Source organism: Drosophila grimshawi, unplaced genomic scaffold (genome assembly GCF_018153295.1).
Source record: "Drosophila grimshawi isolate 15287-2541.00 unplaced genomic scaffold, ASM1815329v1 contig_848, whole genome shotgun sequence".
In the NCBI taxonomy this organism is placed as follows: domain Eukaryota; kingdom Metazoa; phylum Arthropoda; class Insecta; order Diptera; family Drosophilidae; genus Drosophila; species Drosophila grimshawi.
The window spans coordinates 19,237,024-19,246,392 of NW_025063692.1; the positions used below are offsets into that span (position 1 = coordinate 19,237,024).

Here is a 9,369-nt window from a genome sequence, read left to right on the forward strand (position 1 = left end):
GAAATATGTTGTGGATATCTCCATCTATCCATGGATGAGACCTTCAATAAGGAAAAACTCCGTGGGCTTATACGAAGTAGATGGCCGCAACTCTAATTATTCAATCCCAAATCCTCCCGTTCCGAAATTTATATATTAGTCGCAATCCGACAAAGCCCGAAGATTTCTGATTTTTATTCTCAATGTGATGCAATATTCAATATTTATTTGGAAGGTTGCTGGAGCAAATGTGCATTTATCCATTACTCTTAAATACTTAATTTAGATCTTACAGTTGAATAGTGCAAATACGATTATAACTCTTCTTCGACCGGTTCAACTTGTAGCTTATCTTTCCAAGCAACAATTAGATATTAGTGACAATCTTCCTGCATATTTATTTTCATTAAAATTTTCTTCATCGTCGGGGCTTGTAAAATCTGCTTACTCCGTACTTAAATTACTTTAATCTTTTTCATTTTCATGAAATGCACCAACCTGTAACTCTTCATGAACCAAAATTAAAATACAAAAAAAAAATTAGCGTAAGGTAGAAAACTTTCCCACTCAAAATAACATTTTTTTTTTAAATTTAATTTTAATACGTTTGGCATTTATTGATCGAATTTGTCGCCATTGTCGGGAATGGTCTTGTACCCTGGCCCCTCCCTCAATCTTAATAGTCGTTCCCAATCCGTTCCCTTCCACTCTAAGTTTTTCGAAATTGTCCCAAGCCCATCTCTGGTTGGCAGAGAAACAACTTCAATTGAAGCATCAAGAAAGTAATTATAAATTAGCCGCACTAACGATAAATGCTAATGGATCCGTTTTATGTAAGCACTTTAAACATAAAGACAGAGCATGAAACATAGTGAAACGGAGAAAGACAGAGTAAGAAGTAAGCAGAAATGGATGTTAATACACTTCGATTAACGCTAAATTATCCGCAATCGACAGTCGCTGCAACAAAGGCCAAACTGAAGCTGCCACAACCGCAGCCACAGCTGCAGCCACAGTCGATGACGACAACATCAGTGTGTGGGCTTACTGCGAGGGTTGGTCTAAAAGAACTGATGTGCTTGCGGGGGCTCGGGGGGAAGAGAAAACAGGCCAATCGGGTGGGTGGCACTTATCTAGTTGATGCTTTGCTGGCGCTGAGGCATTGTCAGCGGCGACGAAGGCCAATGCATTTGGCGATGATTCACAAAACAATGGATGCAGCCCAGCCGGCGACGTGGTGCTTGTACAAAAAAAAAAAGCAAAAAGATAATGATGGGTAGCGATAAATAGATGTATAGGCAATCTCTGTATAGCTCTCCCTCGCTCGCTCTCTGTCTCTCTCTCTCTTTCTCTCTCTCTCTCTCTCTCTCTCTCTGTGGTGAGCAGAGTGTGCTTGTGTCTAGCGAGCTGACAAAACAAGTCCCTGACCCCAAAAAGTAGGCAACAAAAAGCGCTGGCTGCCTTGTCAGCAATTCAAAATTACGACAAAGAGCCACACATACACCCCCCTCCCCAACCCTGCACATCTCCCCCCACCACCCAACAGAGGACTAGCAACTGCTATGCTAATAACCAATATTTTAGAGCAAGCCAGTCGTCTGCCTTTGAAATTGTCGCCAGCCACATAGCCAAATAAAACAAGCAAAAATGCTCTTGTCGGGTGCACGACTAGAAGATACTCTCATACCCAGGTCTTACCAAATTGTACCTAGTATAGTATAGATGAATCCCTATGTCCTAAAATCCAAGATGCAAAAACACTCTCCGAAAATGCAATCTTTTCTGGTTCAAACTTATTTGGCAATATCTGAACTTAGTAAATATATCAGCGAAAATATTAATCCTGAAAAGTTTAATATCGTACATATTGGGAAGGATCTATGCCCAGAATATATGTCTGGCTAAATAGTAATCCCTATATGTTAACTACCATTTTTTGACTAGGGGTATAAGCTTCTAATTCGATTTTTCAGAATATAAGAACTGTTCCCTGATAACATTTTCAGATCATGCCATTTAAAAATCCGAATTAAGTATAAATTTGAATAAAAAGAAAACTTCTCATTGATCAAAAGTAAATAAATTTTAAAATGATGTTTTCAAAAAATGGATTCTCACTTACCTTCTTCCAAAAGCTCATATGCTCGAGGTTTAATTAAATGCTCACTTTCAGCTGCGTTTATTTAATGAGGAATCGTTAAATTGAATTTTAGTTTTGTGTGTTTGAGTTTTGTGTTGAGATTATTTTTAGAGAGAAATTTTAAGAATTTTAGGGATAAAAAACACTCTAGGAATTTATATGTATTTTTTCCCAATTCGCTTTTGTGTTTCTTATTTTGTTTTTGTTTTTTTATTATTCGTTTGTAATGCTTGAGTTAAGTTCTTTCTTGTCTGGCTATTTATGCTATTTTCGTTTATACATCAAAATTAACTGGTAAACAAAACGAGGAACGAGCCAACGCATTAAAGGTGGAAACTACGAAAATTAAAACAAATGCAAGTTAGAACATAAATTCAAGTTTTAAAATGAATATTCAATATTAATTTTGGAATTTTACATTTGATTTGGTTATTATTTGGTTAATCTTCATACATTAATCTTTATCCTGATAGTAGTGTGCAACAAGTATGTATGTAGATCAAAAGCATTCGCAAATATTAAAAAATAAACAACAAAAAAATCATAAAAATGTATCTCGATTTGGTTTATATTTTGTTTTGTTAATCGGTGCATGCTTTTTTCTGTTGAATTTGTTGTATGAAATGTAGTTTGAAGCAAGCTTAGGTGTTCAGATGAAATTTATTTACATGTTGCCAATTCGAACACAGGTCAGTAACCAGTAATTTGATGGACTTGAAGATCATTTAGAACATAACTTTGACTATAAATGATAGGGTGTTGAAACAAGTGGATACATTCATGTATGTATAAATTTAGCTACAATTTTATAACTTTGGAAAACTTGTAAAAATTGTATGATGCTTAGATTTTGTTAGCTCTCTCGAACTCCAAACGAAAGTTGACGAAAGTTTTGGCGAAATTGGTGAATACGAAAGTTGAAAAAATGTTGAAAATATACATATATGTACATAGGTAGATAGGAGAAGGACGAGGAAACAAGTAATATACTCGTACACATAAAGTTGTGTATGCTGTTCAACTAAATTCGCACAACGAGAATTTCGATTGTCAGTCAGATAAGTAAATGTAAAGTGGAAAACATGGAAAATGACACAAAACAACTTGAGCAAAATACCAAAAAAAAAAAAAAAAAACCAAAAAAAATATATATATTTTAAGGGTGCTATTTGGGTTGGGGGTGGGGTGGTGTGGTGTTGCTTTGGACTTTGGACTTTGGGTGACTATAGAGACTATATGGTGGGTGTACGGATGGACCACTACACTAATAGGCGAAAAGTATTTATTCATAGCGAGAACGAGAACGAGAACAGGAACAAGAACGAGAACGAGAATGAGAACGAGAGCTACTAGAAGGAAGTAGAATATGTAGTGTCTACATATGCATATATGTAGTATCTATCTGTATCTGTTGTGGTTTATATAATTGGAAAAAGTCGCTCACTTTTTGCAAATGTAAACGTTGAAGACATTTTGAGAAACGTCATTAAATTACTTGGTGTCTCGGTTGGAACTGGTTCAAGTTGAATTCAGGCTCAAGCCGGAGTTAAGTGCTGTGCATTGGTTGCTGTTGCAGTTTGCTAGTAATTGTTGTTGGTGGTTGTATTGATGATGATGGTGGTGGTGATGGTGGTGGTAGTAGTAGTGGTTGTGGTGGTTGTACTATTGGTAAGCGGTGAGCGGTGGCTATAGCGGTGAACGGTGGTGGGTGCAACATTAGCGGATCTTATATATATGCATGTATATACATATGCAACTATATCTTCTTCTTTTTCTTTTATTATTATTACTATTATTATTATTATTATACGTTATTATTGTTAGTTTCTTGTCTGCTATTGCTGTTGCTGTTGCTGTTGCTGTTGCAGTTTCGCTTTAATGTTTATTGTCACAAATCACGTTAAGGACGCATCAACGTTCTATGCACGAGTTTAACTAATTACGTCTATTGTTTGTTATGTTCTGTTGCAAGAGTGTTTGTCATGCGATGAACGTTAACAACATCGCAATGCGAATTGCACAGCGATTTGCAGATCAATATTTCAATAGTGATACTGATTTTTTCGATTCTCTCCAAAGTATTTGGCCTAACCAGCTGAGGTCGAGAAGACAGTCAGCCAAAGGGGTGCAAAAGCTTATAACAAATATAAAATAAAGGACTGAGTGTTGGTGTTGTATGTCTGCCCCTGGACAGAGGGCGGGTACGGGAGTCCGGACGCCAACGCTTGCGAGAGGGCGAGTACGATGTCGATGACGGCGGCAGCGGCAAGTGGTTGAAGTTGAAGGCGCAACGTGGCAAAATTTATAAATAAATGAGAAAAGAAAAAGAAAAAAAAAAACAAAAAAAAAACAACCCTTGCTGCGAACAGCGGGCAGCAGGAATAAGCGCTGACTCAGACTGACTGCGACAGCGACTGAGACTGCGACTGTGGTAATGGAGGCGATGTACATAATATGAAAGAAGTGCACAAGAAATTAAACGGTAAACGGTAAACGATAATTGGCAAAAGAACAGTAAGAGCGGAATGGAGAAAAACAAAAAACGTGCCGTTTAACGGGACTCTTGATTTAGCATTTACTTTTATACTTCATCAAAGAGCAGACAAATTTTACACTCTTCTCTTTTCAGTCAGTCGTCTTCCACTTCCACTTTCAATTGTCGCCCATTTTCATTTTCTTTGTGTGGCATTAATTTCGGCGCCTTTCTTCATCGATAAAAATCGAACGGCAACAACAAATCGACAACAAATACAAACTGCAAACAACGCCAACATCGACATTTGACGCTTCTTGTTTCTTATTTTCCTATTCTTCCTGTTTAGCCGATATTTGGCGCGACATTAGTTGGAATCACAGCTTTTGTCCTCCTTGTCGCTGCTTAGCTTAACTTAATCATCACTTTGTTTCTTGTTGTTGTTGTTGTTTTTTCTTTTTTTTACCATACGCCGTTTACTGTTCTGCTTGAGTTTGTTATTTTACACCGTGCTTGTTTCGTTACTGTTGTTTTTGCTGTTGCTGTTGCCAGCGCGCGTTCCACACACAAGCACACGCACACTCACACACACACACACACACACACACACAAACACACAGGCACAGAAAGGCAAGACACTTAAAAAAAAAATGGTTTATTTGCGTACTTGTCAAAGGCGGTTTAAGGACCTTTCTGTTATGCGTACGAGTCAGGACTAAACCTGCAGGCGACATGCCAATCGGATTTCGATTTCTCCAACTTGCTACCGATGACGGCGCGAGAAACGCGCTCGAGAGAGAAAGAGAGTGGGAAAGAGAGTGAGAGAGTGAAAGCACAACACGATGGGAGAGTGTGCAAGAGCACGCGAGAGCGACGCTGCCAGCTGTGAGTTTTCTCTCTTGTTGCTGTTGTTGTTGTTGGCGTCTGGCAATGTGCGCAGAGCAGGGCGGTAAAATTTAAATGAAGCTAATTGGCAATTAAACTGCTGCTAAAGTTAACTAGCACGCATAAAATAGCTATATATATTAAGGTAATGTTAAGCCAGAAGTTTTGAAATCGAATGATTGAGTGAGCTGAGTGCCGACTGCGCAACTGCCTTCATTTGCATTTTTTGAGCTGGAAACCATGTGACTGTTGTATGTGAAAACTAATTCGAAGCTGGCAACATCGCCACGCTCAGCAGCGCTGTGGAGAGCGCTAGTCAACAATTTTTTTTGCGCAATATTTTGACATTTGACGAAGGGCAAAAGAGCGCGAGAGCCGTTCACTGATTTGAAGAGCGTCAATGTTTCACTGAAAATAATAATGTATGTGTGTGTGGGTGCTTGTCTTTGTATATATATATATATATGTGTGTGTGTGTGTGTGTGTGTGTGTGTAGGCATGCGTGCGTGTATAGTTGTTAGTGCTTGGGGGAAAAGTGCGAGTAATTTCGTATCTGAGTCAAAGACATGTTGCTACGACGAAAACGATTGTGTGCTGTGTATGTGTGTGTGTGTGTGTGAGTGTGTATGTATGATATTAAAGCATACTTATGGGCCTGCTTTTGATTCTAATTACATTTTCTCTGAATAAGTAGAGACTCGTCTCTCGACTCACGACAAAATCAAAGCAACTGGCAACTGGCAACTGTCAGTTGGCAATACGCAAGCACTCTTTATATAATAAAGTATGCCATATAAAGTCAATAGGAAAGACACGCAAAGACACTCACACACACACTCACACACACACATGCAGGCGAGCACGCGCGCGCTTATGAACAGAAAACACAGCGTGGAATTCAATTTGCTGACTAAATGTCTACACGCTATAGGACCAAAAAAAAAAAAAAAATTGAAACAATTGAAAAAAAAAGCAACAAATATCTCGCGAAATTTATTCAATAAGCGTTTCTTTTTTTGTTTTACTCTGTCGTGTTTAAGAAATACCGTTTTGATGTGTTTTGTGTAAGCTGCAAAGTGCTCCAAATGCAGAGAACGCACTGAAACTGAAATTGAAACTGAAGTCATGCCTTTGACATTTGCAACGGTTTAACCTGAAAACGTTGAACTGACGATGACAATATCAGAGACAGCGAGAGAGAGAGAGAGAGAGAGAGCACAGAAGAGAGAGGGAAACGCCAGCGCCGACGCATGCGCCAAAGTTGTCATTGCCACCCTCCTGGCATGTTTTCTCTCGCATCCAGTGCTGTATTACAGTAATGCTCAATATGCCCACAAGGGGCGCCAGTTGTACCTAGCTAAGCTTGTCAAGCTCTTTCCTTTTGCAAAAGCTCTGTTATGAGAAGCTCTTCTTTTAATACAGGCTAACGTGAACTAATTCACAATATGCCCACCAGAGTTGCTCAAGTCTTTAATAAGCTCCGACAAGCTGTTAGAGCTTGCTTAAGTTGGACATAAAAGTCGCACGCAGCTTTTACGCTTTATGATCAAGCCTGGCCAGCAAAAAACTTCGGCACGCGAAGCTTACCAACGCTTAAGTATATGCAACAGCCACAAATATATAGTATAATTTACCTATGACCATAGTTAAGAAAAACATATATGAATGTGTTTAAAATGGAATATATATAATGAATATATGTATGTGCATATCTAAAACTAACTCTTGAACAGAGTCAACGAAACTTTACGACTAAATTAAAATTAACAGATTTTCAATTTGAAAATAAATTATATCTTAAATATAGCAATGAATTGAGTAATTGCCTGTGGCATTTGCTGGTATTAAATTCGTCTCATTATTTGTTAATTTAAAATTACTAGTGTATTTTATATACCGACTACGATTATGTTCATTAGTTTAGAATTGAAAACTTTTCGACTGGTATTTTGAAGCTGAACCGTAAGCTTGCAAATGTAGCGAGATGATTTCAACGAGTGCGATAGTCGAGTACACACACACACGCCAAGCTCTCGCAAATTTTGTTTTCACAACATTTTTCCACATACACAGGCACACAGCAACACACACACGCAACATGCAAATACGTACATGTGGCGAAAAAGACAGAAGGAATTTTTAATTTTTCATCCCCCAACAAAGAGAAATAAAAAAAAGGGACACCAAATGTAACGAGCGAAGCGCACGAGATGCGAGCTTCGGAGCCACGAGCAGGCGCAAAAGAGCGACGCAGTCGCCCCATCATCCACAGACGACGTCGACGTCGACGACGACGACGACGACGCAGCACTGCCCGCTGCCTGCTGTCCGTATTGACGCAGGCAGAACAACCACCCGCACAAAGAGTGGCACATCGACGACGACAACGACGACTGTGGCGAAGGCATCGATCCACCCAGGGACGGGGAGGGTATCGACACACGAAAACATAACAAACCGTAAACCATTGGATGCCGCGTCGCAGCAGCAGCGACGTCAACGCAGGCGGGCAGGCAGGCAGGCAGCACACACATTTCTTGTCTTTTGCTCTGACAGGATGTGGAGGGCGGGTCAGTGGGAGGCAGGCAGGCGGCGGGCAGTCAACTGCTTCGCTTCCCAGCAGCATTTCACTCACCACTACATAAACAATACTTCGATTTATGACCCAACTGTATCTGTGTGTGTGTGTGTGTGTGTGTGTGTGTGTGTGTGGACGAACTGGACACGACTCCGAATCCGACTCCGACTCGGACTCGGACTCGGACTGTGACTGTGACTCCGAGTGGATGCCGCAACGGCAACGGCTCTGACTATGTGTGCCTTGCGCGCCGTGTGTGTTTCGCATAGACTTTTTGGGGATGGCGCCATTGCTTTCGTTGTCCTTGTCCCTTGAAGAACATTTCAAAAACAAAGTGAGAGCTTTGCAAGACGCAATTGTAACCGACTGGCTAATACCCTATTAATAGCTGCAACAAAAAATAAAAATCTAATATAACAGGTGGAAAAGTTTCAGTCAGTAATCTATCATTCAAATTTGACAGTGAACAATTTGGTACAAGTCATAAAAAATGTGTGTGATTTATCGATTTTAATCGATTTTGAGGTATATCGATAACAAGTTTCATATAATGTACAAATAATTATTAGTCTACAGCTTTCATAATCTTCGAGATGATTAAATCTTATTTGCAGCTCAGCTGATTTCGATATCGAAAAAGAGCGGAATCGTTGTGAATAAAGTAAAGTAAATAGACGTGTTTGCGAGAGAAATAAAATTTAGTTTTGACTGCTACACATCATTTCGCCAGCTTTCTTCCTTGCAGTGCAGTCAACAATGTTCTTGTCCCCTCGTCCCCTCCTCGTGCAATCAGCGTTTCGTCGTTGTCGCTGTCGTCGTCATCTCAATTCGCGTGTAGAAACACACACCTACAAACACCCACACACACACACACACACACACACACACACACAGTCGCGTTGTCGGCGAGCTCTCTGCATGGTGGACGTCGACGACTACAGCAGTGCCGCGACTTGGACGAGCTTTTAGAATGAGAGAGAGTCCTCGGTTGCATGTGTGTGTGTGAGTGTGCCTTTGTGGCGCTTTGGCGGCATTGCTCGCTGAAACTTTTTCGCACTCCAATATACAGACACACATCCACAAACACATGCACACACACACACAGAAGCTCACACACACACACACACACAGGCAGCGGCAGAGACAGTGGCAGAGGCAGAGGCAAGCAAGCGCGCGCGCAGGCACAGACCACAGCCATAGAGACAACATAGAGAAATGGCAGCCGCAGCGGCAGCGACGCGGCAGCGATGGCTGCGACGAGGACATACACATAAATAAAAAGTCCTTCATTCCGACGCGACCAGCGAGTAACGG

At 40.4% G+C, this 9,369-nt stretch overlaps 1 protein-coding gene across 1 annotated transcript in view; it reads right to left on the reverse strand.

Annotated features, from left to right (window-relative positions):
* Positions 1 to 5,145, reverse strand: part of LOC6564614 (putative mediator of RNA polymerase II transcription subunit 26) — a 73,689-nt gene extending 68,544 nt beyond the window's left edge. The window contains 2 exon segments of the mRNA XM_043216095.1: positions 2,102 to 2,152; positions 4,733 to 5,145. The gene's annotated coding sequence lies outside the window, so the exon portion shown is untranslated.
* Between the last annotated feature and the right edge of the window lie 4,224 nt (positions 5,146 to 9,369).